This window comes from Alligator mississippiensis, chromosome 2 (genome assembly GCF_030867095.1).
Source record: "Alligator mississippiensis isolate rAllMis1 chromosome 2, rAllMis1, whole genome shotgun sequence".
Classification (NCBI taxonomy): domain Eukaryota; kingdom Metazoa; phylum Chordata; order Crocodylia; family Alligatoridae; genus Alligator; species Alligator mississippiensis.
In genome coordinates this window covers 23,607,921-23,635,327 of record NC_081825.1, presented here as the reverse complement: position 1 = coordinate 23,635,327, position 27,407 = coordinate 23,607,921, and the positions used below count along the sequence as shown (strand labels likewise).

Sequence of the window (27,407 nt, the reverse complement as noted above, 5' to 3'; positions counted from 1 at the left end):
GGTCTCAAGTTGAAGGAAGGGAATTTTTAGGTTAGATATTAGGAAGACCTTTCCCACTAGGAGGGTAGCATTGGAACTGGTTACCCAGAGAAGTTTCAGAATCTCTATCCTTGGAGGTGTTTAGCACCGAGCTAGACAAAGCCTTTTCTGGAAAGATATAATTGGGGATGGTTCTTCTTTGAGCAGATTCAAACAATCCCCACCTCTTCCCCAGTCCCAGCCCTACTCCCTCCCTCCCTCCCTCCCTCGTGACCATGGGAGATATTATTATTTTCCCTGATTAAAACCGATTTTTTTTCTTTTCTTCCTTTTTTTCCTGATTTCAGCCCAATTTTTATGTTTGAAAGATAAACCCTGAAAAATTCCCAGAATTTGTTTTTGAAAATAAAAACTGAAAATGCAGAACACTACTTATATCCCAGAGCCATTTTCGCGACTGTGAGGCCAGTGCTGGGAGATAAGGGTCTCCTAATTCCCTGCTCCCTGACTGTGATGGCAGAATGGGAGCTGGGAGCTCCCTGCTGCTGGGGCAGGGGTCATAGTCCCCACCTGGGCACCTGTGGTGGAGTCCACCCTGGCAGCAGGCAGCTTCTGGGGCCAGGGAGCTGTCTCCCACCCCCTGTTGGACTGCTGACTGGGAGCAGATTTTGTTCTCAGTCAGGTGTCTACATGTGTGCTACTGCCCCATTACTGATCTTGAATAAATTTTCTACTTGCATTTGCAGGTAACAAATTTACTTAGGTTTAGGGAGGTTTACTGTGTAGGAAGCATGTGCACATGCAGATAAACACGCTTACTTTACAGTAAACTATGCTAATGGAAGTTAAGCATCTCATGTAGACACACCCACTGGGTTCTAACCAGTAGGCCACTGCAGAAAAGACAGACACTGCCACCATTGATTCTGAACGAAAATAGCCATGACTGATGTGTTTTATGCTGTAGGTGTTTGGTAGGCATGCTCAGAATCCAACTACTAGTTTGGGGTCTTCAAGGAACATAGGAAGATAATGAGGCTTATGCAGGACGTGCACAGCTAGATTTTAACCAAATTATACTGTGTTTAATATAGGTATACTAGGTAAATCAAATAAATAAAAAAGTAATCAAATGGAGCACGTACAATGAGCTCTGTAATAGCTACAGTGATATAAAGAAACGGTGTCAATTTATTGGCCTGGTCCTAGTTTGCTAACTTAAATGAACACAAGCGGTGACCAAAATATGAAAGAAGCATTAAATTTGAGGCTATAACATTCTGGCAGACAAAATTTGATGGACAAAATTCTCCATCTGAATGAGACGATCAGTTTTCACTTCAGGTTGAACAGCCATAATTAAAATAAAGTATGCAGGAATGTTATGAATGTAGATAAATGGACTCACTTGTCATCAATCTTCTCTAACATTATAGAAGGGGAATAGTGAATGTTAGAAAAATATTTCAAATTGATACGTAATTGGAGGGGCTCACTGGAATGTACTCTATATTCAATAGCAATCTAAAAATGTTGCAGTCTTAGTTAAAGCTCATCTGTTTTTTTCTGTTGTAATATATCTACAGAGTTACTTGAAGAAAATTAAACTTTTGATTAACAGTTCTGAGGGTTTATGGAGAATTTTTTTTTTTTTTGGTTTTCAAATACTGCAGTGCAAACTTATTTTGCTTTGGTTCATTTTGTTAGTGTTTTAAAAACCTTTCTTAGTACAGAAAAGATGTGTAACTGCCCTGCTCACTCAGCCTCACTGAAAGCCCCTGTCAGCCAAACTGTAGAAATAGTAGAGGCAGAAATTTACTGTCATCTTTTTCACCCCTCTAAGGAGTGAATTTAAAAGTCTCATTGGAATGACACAAATATAGCATGACACTAGTAAGATTCAATATTAGACAGTTTTACATAAGAGGGAATTGTAAAAACTAGTGTCATACAACATTAAGGATGCAAAATTAAAACCAAAATTACAAAATGTAAATCCAATTTCAAATTAAATTTAATCTGTTCATGTAGCATGTTCTTGGCCTTTCTTTGTGTTTATACATGTAACTTAATATATTAATATTTTCTAGCAAATGGGATCAGTGCAGACTAAGTGTGACAGAGTTCAACATTGTGTGCAAACTGTGTGTTTGTGTGTGTGTGTGTGTGTGTGTGTGCACGCGCACGTGTGTGAGATTTAGCTGGGTTCACTGAAAACTGTCCTAGATACGATAGGATTCCAATGACTCGCAAACCCTGGAGAAGTTCAGCATTAGAAAGCATTTATATATCCTCAAGGAACATTTACAATGCCCCTGGTAACATTAATTTCATTCTGTTAATAGCTATAAAAGTTAAAACATCACTTTAGATTTAATCCACTCACCAAAGGCAACAATTGCTGACAGACAAGCAGTGAGTAGGCAGATTCCTCTCTGCCTGCCTCTGATAAAAATCAAGTCCTTGTTTTGTGCATTGGCTTCAGGAAGTGGATTAGCCTTTCTGGAATCCTACTATAAAGCATTTTGCAATAATCTAATTATGAGATCTCAAAAGCATGAATCATTCGGGTCAAGTGTAAATTATGATTCAATGTCCCCAATTTCTTATTTCACTTTCATATAATTCTGCATAAAAAGAAACTGAATTAAGGTCAATAGAGTTAAAGGAAATCAGAATTGCACCCTAAGATTGAAAAGCAGCAGAACAATGGCTAGTAGGAAGAATAGGATTAACATGCAGCACCTATGCTTATATCTATGCCCTTTAAAAAGACAGATAAATCCCAAATTTATTGGACAATGGTGTGCATATATGGTTCTCTAGGACGTGTTTGATGGTCATTTTAAACAAAGAACAAGGAATTTACAATAAATATAGCAATATGGTTCCTAAAGCCTCCTGGTCTTTCTCTGATTTTTGATCTGTTACTTTCCCTGGCCAGCTGCCTTATGGTTTGCTATAAAGAAAGTATACCTATTTCCTGGGCTTTATGTAGAAAACAAGATATTTAACATATTAGAAGTCCACTGTTCACAGAAAGTTGCCTATCTGCTTTTCTTGAGGAGGTCAGGTTATCCAACTGGACTATCACATATCAAAAGGTTAGGATACCTCTGAATGGTACTTCCTTTAATTTAGGCTATTGTGGGAGTACTCCAGTATTTTTCCCAGCCTGTTGCTCAAGACTACGTCTCCTGGCATAAGTACCAGTAACCTTCAGGCTGCATTCTGACAACTGAAGTCAACCGAAGGCATCGTTCATTTAGCAGCCTCACGTCCTTTGTAAGACAATGTAGGATGGAGGTTAGTCACTAATGTCAGCAAGGCTGTCTGATCTGTTGAAGTCAGCTTACTCCAGTGATAAAAAAAGGGGTTGTCCCGCAACTCTGAATAGGATTTCTTTGCGGTACAATTCCCTTGCACTCAGTAATGCTCACTTAGTCTACTCTTATGACCTGTAACTAACGTGCTTAAAAGCCTACTAGATCTCAGATGCTTAGATTTCTGAGCAATTCTGAACATGTGAGTCATGGCCAGAATTTTTAAGTGAGAAATTGTGTCTCCTCCATTTTGCGGTAGTGGTGAGCAGTAGAGTTAGTTGGAATCCATAATTTCCACTCCAGTTATTTGGAAATTTTTACATTTGTTTTGTTTTGGATTGAAATTATCTTACCATTTGAAGGTTTCTGTAAAGGGAAGTTCAAACCTCTTGATTCTGTTTTGGTATTTTCACAACAGAACTGAAGAGGGTCTTTGTGTTGTTAAACTCTTGTGAGGAGTGTTATCTGCCAGTGTGGTAGAATGAGGGGAATCTGGGAAATGGAAGCCCTGACAGCTTCAGCATACACCAAGGCTTTTGGCTGCATGGCAGGGAGCCTGGCATCCTTGAAGGATGGGGTTACCTGAGTCCCAATTCTGTATTAGCCGTACAATGGGGACAATCTGGCAGGAATCCAGGAAGGTGAAACTTTAGTGAAAAGTTTCTGCAGAAGTCTATTGAATTGATACAGTCCAACTGAATTCTTATACCTACACCTGTATTCTTTAAAAACAGATACACCCCAGTTTTATTGGATAATGGCATATATATGAGATTCTTGAAGATGTATCCTTCTGATCAGTTTTGCAAGACTTCTTTCCTCTTTGCATTTTAAACCTGGGCCACTCATCTGACATCAAGGTTCCCTTTTCCAGCTCTTGAAAGGATCCCTGTTGCTCACCTCAGACTGGCCACCTGGAGGAGACTAATCAATATTAAAAAATGGGAAGAAAGATTTTTGTGGTCCCTCTTCTCTGTATATAGAAATGAAATGTCTTCCTATCCATAATATTTCAGCCTTTATTATGAGTCATTCCAAGGAAATAGTGAGAGGGGATGTCTGCAAATGTATGGTCATTAGAAATTGAAAACTCTCTTTTCAGCACATTTGCTCTTTTCACAAATCATGGAGGCTCATCAGCAGGTGGCCAGGCTCTCTTTATGGTTAATTTCTGCAAAAGCAAGACTGAGAGTTAATATTCTGCTCCTAGCTTGATTTTTCTGTTAAAGTCTTCATAGCAGCTGGCAACCTTTTGCCAAAATTTAAAAGAAGCCTTGTATGTAGCAAAGGCTTCAACCTGTGCAAATAAGGACTGCTGAGAATCAAATGCCATTCAAGCTCAGGGTTATGTGGGGGTGGTTGCAGAAAAATGCCCACATAATGAAGTGTAGTTTGCTTCCTGCACACACTTTATGTTCTTTCACACTGGTATAAACAACATTTTAAACTGAATTCTAACACCTCAATCAGTGGTAAGATTCTTGAGTGTTTTGCTGAAGAATATTAACCCCTTGCAGCAGGTGACATCTACAACAATTTAAGAGGTTTCTTTAAAACTGAGGGAAAAACAAAGGTATTTTTTCTCATACCAGAATAAATGGAAGTAAGAAGAAGCCATGCTCAATAACACAAAAGGTGCCAAAAATGTGTGGCACAATGAAAGGCCCTTCCAGATATGCAGGTAAAAGCACAATGGGTTCTGACGTGTGATCCATACAGTCATGCTTCCTGTCATGCCACGTGTTCAAGACAGAAGGCGTGATTGTAGGATAGTGTGTCAGATCCCATCATACCTCATTGTCAGTCCTGGGGGAGCTCAGGATCATGATCCCAGGCTCCCTCCTGTTGTGCTTAGAAACCAAATTTCTAAACCTAGTGCTTCAAGAATTGACACAACACTTGGTTGATGAATAGCAGAAAGAGTTGCTTTACTAACCACCAACAAACTATAAAACTAAATGACAGAACAAACAAAATACTTTTCCTTAATATTCAGTAAATGAGCTATTAATCTTTGTATTATCTTAGCTGCAAGAGATCTTTACCCAAGCAGGCAGGAAGCAGTTTATGTCAGCTTTCACAGCACGTGGGTCCTTCACTCATGGCTGGATGGCAGGATGGCTTCTTGATCTTCACTGGACTGCACACACCTTGCTAGCAGTTCTGTCTTGCTTTGCTTTGTATACTGTTTTAATTGTATCGCTTCAAAGCATTCCTTCTTGATAGTTGGTTAATAAAAGTCTGAACAAAGCAGGCAAGGACTTTATTAACATATTACAATTGTAACTTGTTTGTGTGTAAAGTTTGCAAGCTTTTGATCTGTTTAGAATCAAATGGGATGGGTATTGATTGAATGAGGTACCTTTAGGAAGTTAATTACAGAATACTATTTTTCAGTAGTTATTTTAACGATACAACCTAAGAAATGGCTTATGGGAATAGTGAGGATCAGAGGCCATTGGATACAATAAGTGTGAGTTTCCAGAGAAGGCAATCAGGACTCGTAGTAGAGATGATATCTTTTATTAGACCAACAAGATTTTTGCAAAAAAAATTCTTTAATTGCAAGCTTCCAGAGGATACACTGGTTTAGCATAATAAACATTTAAAGATTGACTTCCTATTTTGAGAAATATGCCTTAATGAATGCAAATGTGAGGCAGTGATGATCAGACAATAGGTGTGAGGTAGGTTAGATGCAGTCACTAATTTAGCATAATAAACGTTTAGACATTTGTAAAACTTAAGACAGATATTGGATGTTTGCTTTGGGAAATAGGTCTTAATCAAAGGGAGAATGTGTTAACCAGGATATATTTACAGTCATGTTTTCAGTGCACCTTGGCTTTTCTCATTTCTTATAGGCTTTGCTTTGAAGTCGATATTTTAGTTCTTTTGTTTTCTTTAGTCACACTTAGCTCAATTAAGATGTAGATGTAGTTTGTAGGTTTCTTCCCAGGCCCTTTGGCTTTCTGGTTTACTCTCTGAGTCTTGTTATATACATGTAATGAGTGTGTCAGGTCTCTGCCAATAATTATAACCACTTTTTTTTTTTTTTTTTGCCTCAGGTGTGGTAGGAGGTTGAGGACTGTTTTCAAAACTGTTATTATCTTATGGCCTGGGTTTGGTATTGGGTTCTGCAAGCTCCACTCTCTCTTACACAGAATGGGCTGCAAGCCATTAGCGGAATTTGATTTTCTTTGTGGCAGGCTTGTTACACAGCCCAGTCTTGCCCCAGCCACTGTCTTGCATTTTTGTGCAAGAGGCACTGTTCCAAGCTTTCACAGCTTTCATAGTCAGCAGTACAATCATGCTTCCTGCCATGCCACATGCTCATGACAGAAGGCGTGATTGTGGGATAGTGTATCAGATCCCATCATGCCTTATTGCCAGTTCAGGGGGAGCCTAGGATCACGATCCCAGGCTCCGTCCTGCATGAACAAGTAGCAAGCTTCCATGGCTGGGAGCTGATTGGGATTCCCAGCCCAGTGGCAAACCTGCTTTAATGTATGGCTGGGTTACAACTTAAGCCATGATTAACTGGTTAATCATACCTAAGTATAACAGTGGCAGTGGTCTTATCATACTGCAAAGAACTCAAACCAGACCTTATGAACTGTAAAAACATGGAGGAACACAGTGTTCTTCACTCTTAAAATGCCTATCCCTAGTATTAAACAGCATGTAATTTTTTAGCAAAAATATTGTTGGTTAAGTGTACTGTTCCTGGTCATTTTAGAGAGGTAAGATGAAAGAAGGTAAGTTTGTTTTTGCAATCAGGTAGCTGAAACAACAGTGGTCCCCAGAAGGTAGGTACATCCCAACCCAAACAAAAGCATACACAGCACACACATAGGCAGAGGAGTTTTTGTAACTGTTTTGTAAAAGTTTTTCTCTGAAAGGAGCAAAAAGACCAGAGAAATAGAAAGATCAGATATCAAAGACTACAAGAAGCAGGAACAAAAAAGCCAAGGATAGCAGCAGAACAAACAGTAGGAAAGCAACTGCGAGAAAAGCTAGAAATATTTGGACTAAGTGCTAGCTTGAAAGCTGTTGAAAGCTGGACAGAGACTATCGTTTGTTTGATTCCTGCTGCATTCAAGAAATCAAGACTAGGTGGTTTTGATGCAATCTTGTTTAATCATAAAGTTACCTGGATTCTCCAAATTCTTCTCCTAATGGAAAACATCCACAACAGCTGGAATGCAGCTGTTAAGATTAATAGGGATAATATTCAAGGGGAAGTGATAAAGAAGATTAATCTGGGTATTATTCTAGCAGTTATGATCACTATTAATGGGTTGTGTTAGATGTTGTGCAGATACAAAAAAAATGACGATCCCTGACTTTTAAGGTTCTCCTGCTGAAATACTATTTCCTATATTCAGACCCCCCTGCTTTTTCTTTACATTTATATCTCATGATTTTTTGCTTAAAAACATTAAATCTTAAGGTTAGATAAGGTTGGCAGCTAATTAGGGACTTATAAACAAAACAGAAGAAATCAGTGGTTTAATTATTAAATGTCATGGAAAGGACTCAGAACCTGATGGATGATTTTTAGTAAAGTTTAGGAGCAGTGTACCTTACCAAGGGTCAGAGGAGAGACAGCTGTATTTGGGTTAAGGAAAAATATGAGATCTGAGGAGAGGCTCTGTTTCCTGCCCCCAAATTGGGCTCAATTCACGGAGTAACGACTGACTAGCCAAGCAGACTTCTTTGATTTTCAGGAAGTGAGTTGATAACTTCTAGAATTTATGGGGGAAAAGAACAAGTAAATCTTTGAAATTCTGTGCTTGTGATAGCATCACAGAAGTGCCATAGTCCCTTTGTGCCATAATAAAAGTTTCTACATTACTACTTACAATTATTTTCTGAGTGGAAGCATCTTGTCTTCTGTTTGAAGATTGATTCTTATATTTTCTCATGGTGAGTGACAGTCTTTGACTGAAATGTTTCATAATGACTTGAAGGGCAAGACAATTAGACAATTCCCCTTGTCTGTGCAAACTGCAAGAGTCCTAATAGATATAAAGGTATTTGTAGATAAATAACTGCACATTCTGCATTTTCCTTTTCAATTTTTTGGGGTCCTACAAACTGAACAACGTGATTTAAAAAATGAACTCAGGTCACTACACACCAGGGGAACTATTAAAACCAGAAATAGACTCCAATATTTATTTAAATTGTTCTTATTGTGACACTAGATCTTATCCTGCCAACAGCAACAGCTTTTGTATGAAGTATTTTCTAAGATTTATTCAGAACAAAAAGCTGATCCTGTGCTTCAGTGAACAAGAGTTATTTTCATTCCTGTCACCTTTACCTATAGACAATAACTTAAACAAACTTGATGTATTAGCTCACTGAACATTGGACAAAAGCATGAAAAATGCTTTGGTAGTGAACCTGGTTTATTTGCCCTCATCTATTTCAGAGTATTTTGGGTTAGATCATGGGTGGATCCAGGTGGGTGGCAAGGGGGTGCAGCCACACTCCTTCTGGCTGTGCAGAACATATGCAGTGAGCTATCTGGGTGTGTCCACACATGCAGGCATGGATGCTTACAGCATCTCAAATAGCAGCAGCACAAATTTGTGCTAGAGAATTGTGCCTCAGCACATGTGCCTGAACATGCACTTTGGTGTGGGGCAAGTTGTGCCACTTGGGGCAAAATGACCCTGCACAGCTCCTCCCAGATCTTCAGCCAGGGGGAGCTAGCAGCTGGGGCCAGCGCCTTTACTGGCACCAACAGTATAAAAAGCTGTCCTAGTGAGCAGCTCAGGGCTACTTGCCCTCAGGAGCTTCTGGGGGAGGAGCGTCTGGGAGGAAGTTAGCCATGCCCCTTCCTGTCCCAGGTTGCTGCTCCTGTTGTTTGCTGAAAGCTTGGTCTCAGAAGCTTCTGGGGAGAAGATGCCAGGCACCTTCCTGCCTCTGGCTACTGCTAGCCGCTGGCTTGTTCTCAGAGCTTTTGTGGGTAGGCTGGTCACGCCCCTTCCTGCCTTGGGCTGCTGTGCTGCTCTGGCTGGTCCCCCACAGTGGGGGGGTCCTCTACTGAATGCTGCTGCCCCCCCTTGGGGGGGCACCACACTGCACCACACCTCAGCCCCACACCCCAGCTTCTGCACTCCTGTTATGGGCTGCTGCCAAGCCCACCACTAAGCTGTGGTTGGGGGACAGTCTGGGGAGGGAGTCTGCACTGCCTGTGGGCCCCTCCCTCATCATCACTGCTGGAGCCTAAACGTGCCTTGCCTGCCCCAGCTGCCTTGGCAGGCCACCCCCTGCCTTTACTTTCACCTGAAGCACACAATGAGTGGCTGCTACCACTGCTACTGCTGTTGCTGCTACTGCTGTCATCTGTTCTGCTGTTGCCCCCTCTCAGGAGAGAGGGAGATTCCCTGCTGCACCACCTTGTACCACTCAACACCACACCTGCACTGGATTACTCCCTAATTGACTGATTGTTCCAGCACTCCACCATAGCTGCCTCTCTGCATCTGATCCTGCCTATTGCTCTGCTGCTGAATGCCTGGCTGGAGGCCTGAGGGGCTCCTGGACTGATCTTCAACAAACAAAGCCCCTCCACCACTCCAGCCATCTTTTACATCTGCCTCAGCAGGACCCTGGTGTGGTAAGTCCTAAGGTCCATTCCCATTGCCCTGGTTTTTGTTGTGTGGCTGAGTAAGCCACCTCAAGTCCCCCCAGCTCTTCTGTGTATGAGTTCCCCCTCCCCCACATTCCCCAAGCATAGCCCTCCCAGTTTTTTTCCTGTCGGGTGGTAGCTCAGTGAGCTTCAGACTCCTCCCCCCTCCCGTTTCCCCCACAATCTTAGCCTGCCTGTATTTGACTGACCAGCCCCACTCTATATTTTGGCTTTCTTTATTGTTTTCCCTTCCCCCATAGGAAGCAATGACAGGGCAGAAACCTTTGGGGGGAGGGGCGGAGGAGCAGATGCCCCCACAGAGCTTGCTGGAGCCCCCACTATGGGGGCAGATCTTGGCCAAGCCCACATGGGGATGCTTGCCCCTGCAGACCCCACCCATGAGGCAGAGGCCAACCAACATCCTCTGGGGATAGAGAAGCCTGCAACCTCTGCTGCAGGGACAGGTGGGACTCTGGCAGGGAGCCAATAGGGCCAGGGGCTTTCCCCTGGCCAAGCCCCCACTGGAGGGGTTCCTAAGCCCCCTCCCACACCATCAGGGAACAAGGGCAAGGGCAGTTGGAAGGGCTCCTCTTAAGCCTCCTCCACAGCTGGGGGTGGGAAGGACAAGGGCCCTGCCCCCAAGCATAGACCACTGGCGCCTGAGGGGACAAGGTGCACTACACCAGCCAGCACGCCCACTCAGCCTGTCCCTGGCCCTAGCCCTGACTCCACCAACATGGTCCCCTAGTGGGGGAACCGCAGCTATCCACAGGCAGCTGTGGGGCAACCTGAAGCCATGCAGCTTGGACCCTCCACCACTGGCCCTTGCAGCTTTAGCAGCGGGGCCTGTTTCCAGAACTCAACTGCAGGCATGGGGTGAAGTGCCAACTGCCCAAGTGGGAGAACCTGCACTTTGAGACCTGGGTGCAGGCCCTAGCTCAGGTAATGGGGCACCCAAAATCATGGTGGCCTCCTGTTTTCGTGGCAAGGGTTTTTTTTTCCTTGCCTGGGAGGCCGCCACACAAGGCAGTGGAGACGGGGCTCAAGGAGCGGCCCAGCTTTTGGGGGTCTCCCTGGCTGCACCTGACACCCAACCTCTGGGAAAGTTCAAATGAGTGATCCCTATGGAGGAGGTTTCAGGGCTGCTGGACAGCCCTGAGCAAGAGCCCATGGAGGAGGCCCCTCACTCCACCAGCCAGAGCCTGTCCCCTGAGACCATGGGCGCTGAGGCTGACCTAATGGATGGCCATCAGTGGAGCTCTCTCCCTCCAATGATCTGGGGGAGACGGGGACCCTGGGGATCACCCCAGTGAGTTCTGAGGGGGAGAAGTTCTCTCTCCCAAGACCCTGAGACCAGCACTGATGCTACCCCAGTGCCTGGTGGCACAGGAGTGGGATGGAGTCCCCAGATCAACAGTTCGATCTTGTCAGGGACCTGTGCAGAACCCCTGTGATTTTAGCTCTGCCCTGTCATCTTGTGAGGGAACCGCGCCTCTACCCTTACTCCCACCCCCATCCCAAGGAGCTGCAGAGCTCTCCCAATCCCAGCCAAAGCCTGGGGTCTTAGCAGACTGGGGGGTTCAGATGGTACCTAAGCAGCCCGCTGAACCACAGAACCAGGAGGAGGAGCCTACATACCTCTTTCTCAGGAGGTAGGGGGCCAAGAAGTACATCATCTGTCTTTTGGTGGGTGATGGCACCCCCCTCACAGATCTAGGAGAGATTAGTCAGCATGTGGGCCTTCTACAAAGACCTCTTCTCCCTGGGTTTGACCAAAGCCGAAGCCTGTCGTTCCTCCCACAGGTCTGGCTGAGTTTTCAGCTGCCTGATGCCTGGCAACAAGGCACTGGGTATTGATGAGTTGACTGCGGAGTTCTACTGGGCTTTCTGGGATGTACTTGGCCTAGACTTTGCTGTGGTCTGGGCTGAATCCAAGGGGAGTGGGGAACTCCCCCTATCATGCTGGAGGGCCATGCTGACCCTTCTGCTGAAGAAGGGGGATCCCTACGACCTGAGGAACTGGCATCCCATGTCCCACCTCTACACGGACTACAAGGTGGCAGTGAAGGCCATCTCTCTGCACCTGTGGTCCATTCTGACAGATGTGATCCATCCCAACCAGATGTACATGGTGCCCAGATGTTCCATCTTTGACAACCTGTACCTGGTTCGAAACCTCCTGGAGCTAGCATGCTGGGAGGTATTGTCTTTTGCCCTCCTATCTCTGGACCAGGAGAAGGCATTTGACAATGTGGATCATAGACACTTCACAGGCATGCTGCAGGTATTTGGCTTTGGGCCCCACTTTGTGCAGGCTCTCTAGGCGCTGTACACCTCTGCAAAGTATTTGGTTAAGCTCAACTGGACCCTGACAGATCCCATCCCATGCAGGAGAGGCATGTGTCAAGGCTGCCCGCTGTCAGGCCAGTTGTACAGTTTGGCCCTGGAGCCCTTTCTTGTCCTTCTGCAGAGGCAGGTAGCAGGGTTGATGCTCCAGGGGCCACCGGTGTGGCTGGTTCTGTTAGTGTATGCTGACTCCTCTTGGTCCAGGACTCAGGTGACCTGGTGCAAGTGGAGGCTACCCAGGTGTTGCACTCAGCAGCCTCCTCTGCCTGGGTCAACTGGGTCAAGTGCTTTGGCCTGACAGTGGCTGATGGGTGGCAGGTGGGCTCACTCCCACCCGCACTCCATGGGATCTACTAGAGTGTGAGCTCTTTGCTCTACTTGGGGCTCTACCTGTCCCTCACTGGAGAGCTGGCACCAGCTGGAGGCAAGGGTGGTGAAGTGGCTCCAGGCATGGGCAGAGCTCATGAGGTGTCTCTCCCTGAGTGGGAGAGTCCTAGTGCTGAAGCAGCTGGTCCTGTCCATGCTCTGGCACCACTTACACACCCTGCCTGTGCCCCCTGAGATCCTGGCAGGGCTCCAGAGATGGGTGCTGGAGTTTTTCAGGCAAGGATGGCACTGGGTTTCTGCAGAGGTCCTGAGCCTCCCCTTGCAGGTGGGTGGCCAGGGCCTGGTTTGCCTGTGCTGGCATGTTCTGCCTTCTAGGCTCTGCAGTGACTGCTATACAGTGTTGGTAGCCATGCAGTATGGGGCCACCTGGGGCGTGCCTTCCTACACCACTTTTGGGGGCTCCGATATGACTGGCAGCTCCTTGGCCTGCAGGGCTTCTCCTTGCAGGACCTGCAAGGGCTGCCAGAGTTTTACCACGACCTCCTCCGGGCCCGGAGACTGGTCTCCGCCTCCAGGTCCCCTGCAACACTCACCCAGGGCACCGATCTGCTTGTTAAGACCCTCCTCTGGAACCCCCAGCTGGCAGTGCCGACAGCAGAGGCACCCTGGATGAAACAGAAGTTGATCCTGGTTGGTATCACCCATGTCGGAGACCTCCTGGACTATGATAGGCAGGAGTGGGTGGACCCTCTAGTGCGTCAGGCTGCAGCCTCTCCACCTCCCCCTCCAGAACCTCCTTCTGAGGTTCTGGTTGAATTTCACCCCTCACCTCTTTGTTATTGGTCACCCCATCCATGGCCCCCTTGCCTTTGTTGACCAGGTCCTGCGTGGTGTTGGTCCCTGCCCCCCCCCCATGTCCTCCAGCCCACTAGAATTTCTTGTGGGACTGGCCTCTTGCCTGACATTACGGTGCTCCTCACTCTACCACCTAAGCTGGTTGGAGGACACCAGACCGGTCTGCTTTTCCACCGTCCATCACCACCACCTCTACACACTCATGCACCACATTGTCCATCATGTCTCCCTCGCATCCTACCCATACACCAAATGGTGGGAACTGCTTGGTGGGGGCATGGTGGGGGCACCCCAGTGGCTGAGTCTGTACTTCACCCTCATCCCATGAGCCACTGGGGACCTCAGCTGGTGGTTCCTCCATGGAGTCATCACCACAGGCATGTATGTGGCAAGCTTCATGGACACCCTGGTCTCCTACTCCTTCTGTGGGCAGAGGGGGAACCTGGTGCACATGACCCTCGAGTGCGCCAGGCTGCAGCCCTTCCACCTCCACCTCAAGAGCCTCCTCTTGAGGTTCTGGTTGAATCTCACCCCCCACCTTTTTGTTTTTGGTCACCCCATCCACAGCCCCGCCAAGTCCTGGGACAACCTCCTCCTAGCCTGGCCAAGTGGGCCCTGTATTTGACCAGGAAGGTGCCCAGAGACTGTAGGGCCACTTTCCTCTCACTTGTCCATGCACGTCTCCAGGTGGAGCGCCAGTGGGTGACATCCACTGACTCCTTGGATGCCTTTGAGGTCCGGTACATGCGGCCTGGGGGGCTCGGCTTGGTGTCCCCCTCAGGCACACTTATTTTCACGTTTTGACCCTTTGACCCACACAACACTACTATCCTGTTTTTTCATTAGTTGTCCCAATAATTTAGTTGTTCCATTCGTCCATTAGCCCCCTATAAAAAGGGGCTACCAGTTAACCAGGTGGGCCTTGCCCATGGTAATCAGATGGACAAATAGACAGGAGCTTTTGAGGCCCAGCCACTTGGTATCTGGGGACACTAGCCCTTGTGCCAGCTAGACTGCTGAAGTAGCCATAACCTAGAGTGGCTCCTGAACCGTGTACCCCTGCAGCAGTCTGGCGGGGGGTCTGCAGCTTGGCTGTGACCTGCTGCCACTTGTGACAGCATCCACCCCCTTGGACCTGTGGCCCCATGGCTGTGCACCTGCCACACCCAGACAGGGACCTCCCGGCTGCCTGGGCTGTGATATAGGCACTGCAGCAGAGCCACCTACACCTCTGGGCTGGCTGCTAGTTGGCCATAGCTACACAGTTGACTTTCAGGCATCACTGTTGTCATGTCTTTTGCTGCGCCCACTTTGCCATCTGATAAGCGATCACCCAGAAGATGTGCTCTTTGCAGTGGCCCACTTTGAATTGTCAAAGTGTGTCTTCTTGGCCCCAAATGGCCAGGTCAGCCACTTCATCTGTCCCCCAGCTGGGTCTCTGATGCAGACCCTGGGCAGGCTCCTCTGTCTGGGTCTCACCACTTGCCTCACTAGCAGAGATTCTAGTGTTCCCTGTTCAAAAAATGAAAATTCTTTGATAAAAAACCCAAGTTATCTCATTAAAATACCCCAAATCTATGTTCTTATGTGATTACTATATATAGAGAGATCAGTTGGGCAATGTTGTATTGATATATTTACCATTTAAAAGCAATTTGGAAGCCTACCAGTGCCTCTATCATCATCATAAATGAAGTCTAAATATCTATACACTTTGCTGTTTACTTTTGTTTTTTTATTATAGAAAAATCAGAGCTGTACCTGCTCCCTCCACTCACCAGGATGTGGGGTGCTGAGCAGCTCTGATATGCTAGTGCCCTACCCCTGCCTTTGTTCCTCACTCTCAAACTACAGTCCCTGCAGTGCCCCTCACCCCTGACCTGCAGCCCCTGCCTGCCCCCACTAGCTCCCTCCCAGCAGTAGCTCTGTCCTAGCACCGGGACGTGGGTCCATCTGCAGCTGTTCTACCCATTGTTTTGTGGCTCAGAGCAGTGGCAGAACTTACTATTCTGCTCTCTGCACCTGTGTCCAGGTGCCAGAAATCCCCATGCTGTTCCTGGGAAGCCCTCAACAGGGGATCAGGGACTAGGCTGGGCAAGCCCCTTCCCTTCCAGGCTGGCATCCCCCTGCACAGGCTGCTCTAGAGGGACAAGGGGGCTCAAAGCCTGGCTCTGGCAGCCTCTCCTACCTGGAATGCTCCTCCGCCCTGACCCCCATATGGGTTACCATATTTCCAGCATTAAAAAAGAGGACACCTGGAGGGGAAGGGGAAGGTAGCGGGGCGGGGGAAGAGAGGGGGGAGGGGCATATGATTGTGGGGAGGCAGTGATATGCCCATGCCCTGACTCTGCCCTTTGCTCCTAAGCCTCTGCCCTGCCAGCCCTCCTTCACTCCCACTCCACAGACCCCTCCCCCCTGAGCACTGCCGGTGCCTCACACACTGGACCTGCAGCCCCTGCCTGCTGCAGCCCTGCTAATGCCCCTCACTCCTGACCTGCAGACCCCTACTCCCTCCAACCATGCTGCCAAAGCAGCTACCATATTGCTTGTGTGCCTGCTCACAAACACATACACACAAACAGAGTCTCTTTACCTGGCTTGCCAGGACCTGCATGGGGAGCACATGACCCCCAACAGCCAATCACATTGCCTGTTGCTCCCAGCCCTAAGCATCCAGTCTTGGAGAGCAGAGGAAGAACAAAAAACCTTGATATTTGCTCTTATTTTAAAAACCTGCCCAGATGCAGCACAGGGGGCCAAAAAAGAGGACATGTCCAGGAAAACCCAGATGTATAGTAACCCTACCCATCTCTCTGTCTTTCACATGCATCCCTGCTGCTACTTTCACCCTTCCTCCCAGTCCATCACACACCCAAATGGTTCCTGGGACCAGGAGTCCCCAAGGCTGGGGCTGCATGTCCCAGTATCATTATGGGCATGGGGCAGGGCTGAGTGTGGCAGTTACCCCTGCACCTATGGCTCCTGCCAGCAGGTCCTGTCCTATCCCATTTGGATTCCTGGGCACACAGGGTGTGAGATTTACGTTGGGGGGTGGGGGGGGGAATGTGGAGTTTGGTGGGGTGGGTATGGAGTTTGTGGGGGCTTTAGAGGGAGTTTTGGGTGCGTGTAGAAGTATGTGTAAGGTTTAAGGGGGACATGGGACTTGTGTGGGTATTTGGGGTGGTGTGGGGTTTGTGGCTGGGCATGTGGGCAGGGAGTTTGTTGGGGTGGTTTGGGGGTATGGGTTTTGTGGATGGGGATGTGGGGTTTATGGATGGATTGTGGAGGGTTTTGTGGGTGTGGGGGGACCATGTGGGGATGGGGGGACCGCTCAGGAGGAGTGGGTCCCCTGTCCACCCCCTGGCATGGTGAACAGTCCCCAACAGCAGCAGCAGTGGCTGTAGGGCTATCAGGGCCTGCTACTGGCAGAGCCCCCCATGGCATGGTGCAGCACAGCCCCAGCTGCCTGGGATCCAGTGCTGCCTGTGCCACATGATGTGGGCCCAGCCTGGGGGCATGCACTTTCAGGCAGGACCAGGTCACCCTTGGTGTCACTCGGGGTCCTGGCACCCCAAGCAGGGGCCATGTGTTAGGCCAGGCCAGATCCTGCCTGCATGGAGCCAGGCTGGCCCAACAGCATGTGGGGCACTTGGAGGCAGGACCTGGCCTGACCCAACATGCAGTCCCTACATGTGGTGCTGGCACACCAGGTGACAGCAAAAGCAGCCTGGTCCTGCCCAAAGGTGCATGCCCCCACACCGGGCCAGGCTGGGCCTGTGCCATGTGGCACAGGTGGTGCTGGGTCCCAGGTGGCCGGGCCATGCTACACCATGGAGGGTCTCTGCCAGTAGCGGGCCCTGAGGAGCCCATAGTTGCTGCTACTGCTGCCAGGAGACTGTGCACTGTTCCTGGGGATGGGCAGGGGATCTACCTCTCTGAGCAGTCTCACCCACCCACACAGTCCCCCCACATCTCCACACACTGTTCTCCACAAGGCCCACAGAGCACCTCCTTGGAGGACCCAGCCTCCATTTGCCTTCTGTGCCACTCTTTTCTGCATGTTTGTTTGTTTTTTTTTCACAGGATTAACCGGGGTTTCCCTGAATTCAGTGACAGGGGAAACGAGGGGGATAGCAGTTGGGGCACTCACGCCCTGGGCTCTGGAGCTGTGCAAAAGCAGGGACTCAGGCCAGAGCTTTAGCAGATCAACTAGTTAGCTCACAGTGATTCAAGAGCTTTTTAAAGGATTTAGATATCTTAAGAATCAGATGCATAAGCAGCTTTTAAAATCCCACCATGTCTCACTGAGAGCTTAAAAAGGTCAGCCCCTTAAAGGATCATTACCTGGTTCTTGACCTAGGATTTATTTAGAAAAGAGCCTGTGGGCCTTATTTGGCAGGGACTCAGGTGTTTGAGTAATTCTGCTCACATGAGCAGTTCCAATGATTCAGTGATAGTAATCACACAACCATTGCCACACACACAAGCTTTTTGATAATTGAGACATAAAAACAACATCGTGATTTAGGCCTTGATGTTGTTACACATCTGGACAGTTGCTAAATTTTCAGTTCTCAGCTACAGTCTTATTAAAAAAAAACAAGTCAATCTTTGAGAATTATTATTCATAGGGAACTTAAATTGGGATTCTGCAAGACCTGAAAGATTATGTATAGTAAGAGTACATACAATGGCTTCACGCTGGTAGAAGCTTGTACAGGAAAATATACTTTTATATCCCTCTTGTATAAATATTCTTCCATTTGAACAAAATCAGTTTAGTTACTGTAAAATGCAAAGGTAATTTACCTCCACATCTATATAGCTAATGCAATAAATACATTCCATTTATATTTGCATTCAGCTCTTCAGAATCATTTTCTTCTTTTTCCACTAAGTGAAATATGAAAGATGATTTAAAATGATTGTTTGGATATTATGCCAAGCTGGAATCATTCACTTCAGTTTTCTTAGGGGAAATATTGGGACACCAATATCCAACTTGATGCCTTGGATTGCCATCTAGACATATATGTTCTTTTTGTGTGTTGGAGTGAAATTCAGATCTTAATAGTTAGTCATAAAATGACTCCCCCCGCAACAGAAAGTAAGCGGGAATCTGTGGACTGCCAGTAGGGCATGGAATGAAGAAAAGTAAAAATACAGAAAATGTCAATTCCAAATGCTTCATATATCAGAGACCAAGAGGGAAGACTACCAACAGAGAAACATGCTCTAGCAGTAGAAAAGTGAGTGGGCTGTTCAAAAGCACCCTGGAGATCCAATGATGATACTTTACCTGCTAAATACATGTGCAAAATACTACTTGGATTTAAACAAATCTACAACAAAAGTTTAATACTTGTTCTCCATTAAATATGCCCCCCCCCTCCCAGATTCACTCACTGTTTAATAGGACACTTCTTTGTGAATTGTGACAATATCATTGCAAGCTGCAGAAAAAGCTGTATGAAAAGAGGCAATACATGGTTATTATTTCAAAAAGGTTGAAATATGCTTGAGTATATGCATATAAAATATACCCCAAATTGCATGGTCATAGCTACCTGCAAAAATTGGGCAAATGCATACTCAATATCCCAACTTACAGGTGGAGTCAATATAACAGTGAAGGAAAATGTGGTTTGAAAATACTGTCCACTGATTGCAGAACATTGTAACCAACATAACTGAAAACTATACTGACCTGTTTTGGACGATCAGAAGGTCCCAATGTGAGGAAGATGGATTAGTTGCAGTGTCTACAATAGCCTTATGTAACCGTTCTCAGTTTGCCTACTGACTTTGGTTGCAGTTGCTTATATCCTATAATGGATAGGTAGGATGCAGAAGTTTAAACAACATGTCAAAAGTAAATGTCACATAATGCTAAAGCAGCCAAATCAGTGTGTCCCAGGTGTCAGGAACAATGGTATGAGTATTTAAATGTTAACATTTGAAATGTGAGGATTTTAATTAATTTAAATGCACAGCCTATAAATCAACATCTAATTATTAACTCACCTTGTACTTAAATTCTGAGGGATTAAGGCTTATAAAGTTTGTGATGACAGTGACGTACAACAATTATGTTGTACACAATGGCATGACATTTTTCAACACCTTGGTTCAATGATATGATTTTTTGCTGCCAAAATTCTACCTTGCAATAAATATAAATATGCAGCACTTGCCATGAATTTCTCTTTTTTTCACTAGGAGAAATCACTTCCATTTTCCTGGAAGTGGTGACTTCTGACAACAAATTTACACTCCGTCTGTAAAAGAACTGTCCACGTAAACTTGTTGTGATACTGGTTATATTTCATTGGTCCCAATTCTAGAAAGCATTGATATTCAGAAAAGTGTTTAAGTAACACTTAAAGTATGTATATAAGTGTTATTTTCCCTCAGGTATTGGACCCTTAATTAATATTGCATCTTTTGGGGGGCTAGTTCCTACAGTAACAGGTTTTACGTAACAAAACTTTCATTGGTCTCAGGCTATATTGTTGAGGTAATGGGTTTTCTTATTATTTTCAGAGAAAAACATATGTTTTGATCATCTCATCTCCAATCAGGGCTGATTGCTGGAGCTAATGAAAGGCTTGATGATTGCAATTTAGACTGAGCTAAGAAAGGATGCAGTAAGTTCTTTCATTCTTTTCTTGGTACCTGTTTTTGCTCTTTTGCTACATAGACATTTGGGATCACAATTTGGCAGACATGGGAAAATGCTTACTGTTACTGAAGTTAAAAAATGGATGCAAAAGATTATTTTTCTACTTCTGTTAATGCCTTTTCTAAACAAAAGTAACACTTTATAAATATTTCAAAATAACTAAGAGTTGAAAAGTTTGGGGTAAAATATTTGTCTAGTGTGAAAAAAGTTCTCTAGAAGTGTTGGTATAATATTAAAATTTTATTCTCTCAAAATAATATTATGTTTTAGAAGATGTTCTGATCAGACTGCATAATAACCTTCTTGATAAAGATTAAATCTGTGAAATTCCTGTGGTTCAAAAACTCAGTTCTACCATCCCTGGCTTGCCTAACATGGATAGTAGGTGCACTTTAAATTCACACTGTGCCTTAATCTGAAGCTATCAAGTGTAGACAAACCCTTGTAGCAGGTTTACCTTTCAGAGCTTGGGTTTAGTCCCAGGCCTGAGATCCTGCTGTTTTGATTGGTGGAGCCCATCCACCAATCAGGAGGCAGCAAGGGAAATAAAGTCATGCCCCCTTCCTGAGGGGAGGGGGAGAGGAGCTCCCCCGGACCTGATTGAAGACTGCAAATTGTCAGGTCCAGAAGACCTCAGGGACGGAGCCTGGAGTGTATAAAAGGAGCTGCATGCCCTGCATGAGGGAGATGTGTTCAGGACAGAGAAGAGAGAAGAGCAGGGCTTAGAAGAGCTGAGAAGAGCTGCTCTGCAGGGCAAAGCAGTAGCCCAGGAAGAGCCCCTGAAAACTTCTATCAGCAGGGAGTGGCAGACGACTCCAACGGTTAGGCTTTTGGTGCGCAGCATGGAGACCAGACCCTGGGAGCTGCGTGAGGCAGCTCGGGTCTGCAACCTCTGATGTGCGGCCAGAGACACAGTACACAGGCTGATGCATGGATCAGGATGTTTGGAGCCCCTTGGGTGGGTCAGGTCCACAACCCCCAGCACGAGGCTGGGAGCTCGGTGCAGGAGGCGTTGCACAGAGGGTGAGAGACCCTGCAAGCTGCTCAAGGTGTCTCGGAACAGCAGCTCAGCACAGATAATGCTGCCCAGAGGGTCCAGGAGCAGACCAAACCCTGGTGCTGCACAAGGCTGTCCAGGCCTCCAACCCCTAGCACAAGGTGAAGCACCCACTACACACAGCAGTGCATGTGACCCTAAGCTAGGTTGGGAGCAGCAGAGTTGGGCAGCAGGAAAGCCTGGCGGAGAACAGAGCTCAACCTGGGGAATGGGAGGCAACTCCCTGGGACTATGGAGTACTAAGTTACCCTGGAGAGAGGGTCCCAAAAGGGTTGTGAAGGGGCACCACGTGGGCTGCTCCTGGGTGATAGTGGGGGAGCTTAGGAGTCTTTGGGGTCTCCCTCTCCTTTTCTTTCTCCCCCCGCCTTTCCTGTAGTGGTACCTTGGGAGTGGGTCCAGGTAGTCTAAAGATTGCTGGTTATACTTGTAGATTGTGTGTTATAGTTTATGTGAATAGGTTGAAGTAATAGTTTGTATATTAATAGAGTTATAAGGTTGCCCGATCAATATTCTTTGTTCTGGGTTGTTTTATGTTTCATCTGTATTTTTAATAATAATTGGTTGTGTGTGTGTGTATATATATCTATATATATATCTATATCTATATCTATATCTATATCTATATCTATATATATATATATATATGGTATAGGGTTTATTGTTTTGTAAATTTGTACATATATATAATTTATGTCCTTACCCTTTAATAGTTTTGTTGTAATAATAAATTTGTATATAGTTAAGTAATTGATTGACTGGGCCTAACTCTATAGGGGATGGAGTTAGCTGCTGGGCTGTTGTGTCCCTCCGCAGCACACCACACTGCCAATAATTCCCTCAATTGGAGAGGGGAGTACAAACCCATGTACACCCAGGCTACACCCTTATTAGTCACTGAAGATTTAATCTCTCCCTGCAGTCCTGTTCGTTTCAATAGTCACATGGGCTAAATACAGGCAATCAAAAAGCCCAAGGCTGAATCAATTCAATCTTTGCAGGTTAGTCTAAACTACATAGATTGAACTGATAAGTAAGTGAACTGATAAGTAATAATTCACTTGTTATTCTGGAAATGCAGCCACATGCCTGCTGAGCCCCAGCCAGTGGTGCTAGAGCCACCCATCCTGAGAAGGGGAGGTTTGCAGGGGAGGTGCAAAGCATCCTGGGATGCTGGGGACTGTAAGTTAACTTGAATTTGGAGGGGATCTGGGATAGAAGTTCAATAAACCAATTTAAACAAAATCAGTTAAATCTGATAATTTTATCCATCCATGTTTATCTAAACTGGCTTTGGCCATTTTGAAAATGGTTTATATGCACTGAATAGGAGTGCATATAAACACATAAACACTGAGCAGAAGCCAGCAGCAGCAGCAAAAAGGTAAGCTGGGAAAGGGGGAAGAAGGGTGAGAAGGAGCTGGGTCAACTTTAGGGCATCAGGAAGGGTTTTTCCCCCTCCCATCCCTATTTAGTTGTGCCAACAGGCCCCACAAACAGGCGCGCTCTTCAGGGACATGTCGGTGTTTGTGCAGGGAGGAGAGCAGGAGGAGCCTGAACTCTGCATGCCCACGTTGTTGGTTTCAGACAGAGTCTTCAGAGTCCACGGGTGAATACACGTAAGGGAGTCTTAATGGGGGTGGTGACTTGGAGTGCAGCTAGGGACCCTGCCCTGATGCTGCCTCCCACCGGGGGCTCCTCTGAGGCCTCCACCCAGATGGAGCCTTTGGGAGGGTCAGTGGCACCTGGGCCCCCTGCCTGCAGGGGTTGCCTGGTGGGTCTGCAGAGGCCTGGAGGTAGTGGGAGGGCTGGGAGTCACCTCACCTGTCCTACATGTGCCTTGATTGAGGCCCTAGAGAGGCAGGTGAAGGAACTCCAGGTAGAGGTGAGCAGCCTGCGGGGGATCACGGCTGCAGAGGATGAAATTGATGGTTACTTTCATTCTCTGTAGGACAAGACACCTGGCAGAGAAGTGTCAAGGGAATGCCCTGAAGCAGAGGCAGGAGAGTGGAAGACAGTCACCTCCTGGGCCAGATCTCTTGCCACAAGGACTGCTCCCCCAGTGCAGTTGGGGAACAAATATGAGACCCTGGCTGCACAGGAGGAGTGTGTGGTGGAGGAATGTGCACTGGAGGAGGCTACAACCATCACCGAGTGAGCTGAAGGACAGCCAGGTAACCAGAAGAAGAGATGCCGCATCATAGTAGTGGGCAACTTCCTGCTGAGAGGAATGGAGGGACCCACCTGCCATCCGGATCCCATAGCATGCAAGGTTTGCTGATACACAGAGCCAAGATCAGGGATGTCACAGCGAGGATTCCTGGCCTCATCCAGCCCTCCAACAATTAACCCATGGTCCTCATCCATATGGGAACAAATGATGCAGCCAGGAGTACTCCAGACCATATCATGAGTGACTACAGGGCACTGGGGGCCAGGCTTAGGAAGATGGGGGTGCAGGTGGTCTTCTTGTCAATCCTCCCTGACAGTAGTTACAGAAGGCATCACATCACCTGTGTCAGAGAAGTCAGCCTGTGGTTCCAAAGTTGGTGCCATCCTGAGGGTTTTGGCTTCATGGACCACGATCTGCACCTCCATGCAGGGGACTTCCTTGGACACAATGGACTCCATCTCTCCACAAAAGGTAAGAATCTCTTTGCTTACAGACTGGCTGATCTCCTTCATTGGGCTTTAAACTAGATTCTATGGGGGACGGGGAGGCAGGAGATGAAGAGAGTCTAGAACCTACAAATTGTGAGACATGCAACAGTATATCCCAGGTAAGTACTAAGGGGCCCTTTGGGCATCAGAACAGGAAGGGGAGGGGCAACAAAGGCACCATTTGGAGGGCTCAAGTGCCTCTATACTAATGCTAAGAGCATGACGAACAAGCAGGAAGAACTCACACTTCTGCTTGTGGATAATAACTTCAAGTTAGCAGGACTAACAGAAACCTGGTGGGACCCTACCCATGACTGGGTGGTACACATTGAGGGCTACAGATTTTACAGAAGGGACAGAGTAGGGAGGAAAGGGGACAGGGTTGCTCTCTATGTAAAGGAACATTATACATCTACCCTAATCAAAATGGGATCAGAGGAGGAGAAAGTTGAGGCATTGTGGGTTAGGATACATGGAGTTTGAGCAGAAAGGGACTTGGTGATGGGGTCTGCTACAGACCACAAGACCAATAGGAAAAGCTAGACTTGGAATTCTTGAGACATCTCTCAGAGGCCGTACAGTCTAGGGATATGGTTATCATGGGGGACCTAAACTACCCCGGCAGCTGCTGGGAGGAGCAGTCAGCCAAGTCCAACCATTCATGAAGGTTCTTAACTTGAATGCAGAACCTTCACCTTACACAGGAGGTCCCACTAGCAGGAATGCCTTATTGGACTTGGTGTTGGCTATGGGGAAGGACCTGGTAGGAGAACTGCAGATTTGTGGTCACCATGGGGACAGTGACCACCAATCAATCAAATTCACCATACGGCGCAGGGTGGGTAAGATAACTAGTAGGGTGGAAGTGCTTGACTTTAGGAAGGCTAACTTCAGTGTGCTTAGGAGTTTAGTCAATGATCAACTGCAGGGTAAGAGTATTGGCAAGATGGGAATACAGGAAGGGTGGTCGTTCCTAAATGCAGCGATCCTTCGAGCACAGAGGGGGATGATCCCAGTATGAGGGAAAAGGGGGAAAGGAGCCAAGAAACTTCCTTTGCTAAACAGGGAAATCCAGGGGAGCCTAAGAGCAAAATAGAAGGCATATAGGCAGTGGAAGCAGGGGAAAGCTACCAAGGAGGAGTATACCTACTTGGCCTGAACTTGCAGGGAGGCAGGTAGAAAGGCCAAAGCAACTACAGAGCTGAGTCTGGCAACACAAATTAAAGACAACAAAAAGACTTTTTTTTGTAGGTATGTAGGGAGTAAAGGGAAGGTGCAGGACATCATAGGACCCCTACGGAACAAGAAGGAGCAATTAGTGACAGAGAGGGAGGACAAGGCTGAGCTACTCAATGAGTTTTTTGCCTCGGTGTTCTTGAACAGGGGTCAGGATAAGTCTCCTAATGGGTTCTTAGATGGGTATCAGAGGGACACCAGCCCACCAGCTATTGACGCTGACTTGGTGCAAAGTCACTTGGATGGACTGGATGTGTTTAAGTCAGCAGGCCTGGATGAACTGCATCCGAGGAATTGGCCAGTGTCATAGCAGAACCACTGGCACGGCTGTTTGAGTGCTTGTGGTGCTTGGGTCAGGTTCACTATGTCAGTGAAAACATAGTACGGGACGTCATTCTCCCCCTGTACTCGGCCTTGGTGAGGCCGCAGCTGGAGTACTGCGTCCAGTTTGGGGCTCCACAATTCAAAAAGGATGTGGAGAAGCTTGAGAGAGTCCAGAGAAGAGCCACGCGCATGATCAGAGGTCAGCGAAGCAGACCCTACGATGACAGGCTGAGAGCCCTGGGGCTCTTTAGCCTGGAAAAGCGCAGGCTCAGGGGTGATCTGATGGCCACCTACAAGTTTATCAGGGGTGACCACCAGTATCTGGGGGAACGTTTGTTCACCAGAGCGCCCCAAGGGATGACGAGGTCGAATGGTCACAAACTACTTCAAGATCGTTTCAGGCTGGACATAAGGAAGAATTTCTTTACTGTCCGAGCCCCCAAGGTCTGGAACAGCCTGCCACCGGAGGTGGTTCAAGCGCCTTCATTGAACACCTTCAAGATGAAACTGGATGCTTATCTTGCTGGGATCCTATGACCCCAGCTGACTTCCTGCCCTTTGGGCGGGGGGCTGGACTCGATGATCTTCCGAGGTCCCTTCCAGCCCTAACGTCTATGAAATCTATGAATAGTAGGGAAAATAATATCAAGAACAAAGTAGTGTACAACCCTCCTGCCCTCCCCCCATAAATGAAAGGAGAGAGAGCGAGCTCAGAAGTGGAGCTCTGCTTTGCTGGTATTGCTGGAGGCACTGGTGGGTGGGGGGTTATTCCACTGAATCCAACCACCAGTGGGTGTATCTACATGTTCATTAATGTGCTTTTGCTACTGGTCATTAAATTTAGTATCTGTAATGTGAGGTACTAACTAAATGCACATTAGGCTGCCCTAATGTGCAGTAGCAAAAGCACACACTTTTTTAGTAACACTTAATGTTCAGTAGGCTAATTTTACTGTGCATTAGCATGTAAGTATTGTTTTGCCATGGTGCTCTAATGTGCAGTAAAATAGGCTACTGTTAATTAAAGCATACCTGTAGATGTGCCTAGTAACTCACAAGTCAAAGAGTCATGTAACTGCTTAACCCCACAAGAGGGCTGCAGAATTCCCGTCACTTCCCCCTTACTCACTTCCTTTTTGCTGGCCTATGCATGGCCCTGCGTAGCATATTGTCTGCTGTGAATCCCATGCTTTGGGCTGGACATCATCAGCATCACTACACCAAGATGGTTTCATGAATCCAGTCCTTGGCTCTTGTCTTCAAGTATCTCTGTGTCCTTGGCCTAGGATATTTAAGAGACTACTTAAACCCTTTAGGCTCTACACTGCTCAACATTTTTTCTCTTCCACCACAAAAGAACTTTCCAAGCAGGAGATGGAATCCTGGGTCTTGCAGCCTTCAACCCAAGGTTTTCCACTGCACTCACTTCTTCCCTTGGGAAATGGATGAGAGAACAAACACTTGACAGGCATGGGTGACAATGCTTAGTATACCATTAAAAGTCACTCAGATTACTGCAAGCGTGATATATTATTTTGTGCATAATAACATTGATTCTTGATGGAAGATAGATGTCATTTCTGCTTCAGTTAATCCCATATCACTCTTATATTATATGAGGATATCATTTACATAAGTTTCTGGTCAGTGATGCAGACTTTCTATTCCTATTGCTGGAATAATTAAAGGTGTTGATGTTAATTATTAACCCAGTACATAGCTTTGCCCTGGCTATATTTGAGATCACATGGCTTTCCATATGAGTATTCTAGCTAACATTTCCTATAGCCAAAATCCCTGATGGGGGAAGAAGCATTCTCAAATAAAGCCCTGTGTTTCAGAAAATAAAATGCCAATCAAATCCAACACAGTTTCATAGTAGCTAGGGTCAGGAGGGACCTGAACAGATCATCTAGCCTGACCCCCTGCCACAGGCAGGAATGAATGCTGGGTTCACAAGACCCCAGACAGGTG

The 27,407-nt window shown here is 46.7% G+C and overlaps 1 long non-coding RNA gene across 2 annotated transcripts; it reads right to left on the bottom strand.

Moving 5' to 3' along the window:
- Positions 1 to 5,229: 5,229 nt before the first annotated feature.
- On the bottom strand, positions 5,230 to 26,859 carry LOC109280735 (uncharacterized). 2 transcript variants are annotated; one of them, XR_002087141.2, is made up of 6 exons: positions 26,563 to 26,859; positions 19,184 to 19,302; positions 13,215 to 13,286; positions 8,168 to 8,323; positions 7,893 to 8,050; positions 5,230 to 5,543 (listed from the first exon to the last, which is right to left on the bottom strand). It is a non-coding gene; the product is annotated as an uncharacterized LOC109280735 (long non-coding RNA). The 2 variants fall into 2 exon arrangements; XR_002087143.2 differs by lacking the exons at positions 19,184 to 19,302; positions 26,563 to 26,859 and adding an exon at positions 18,883 to 18,945.
- Positions 26,860 to 27,407: the final 548 nt, after the last annotated feature.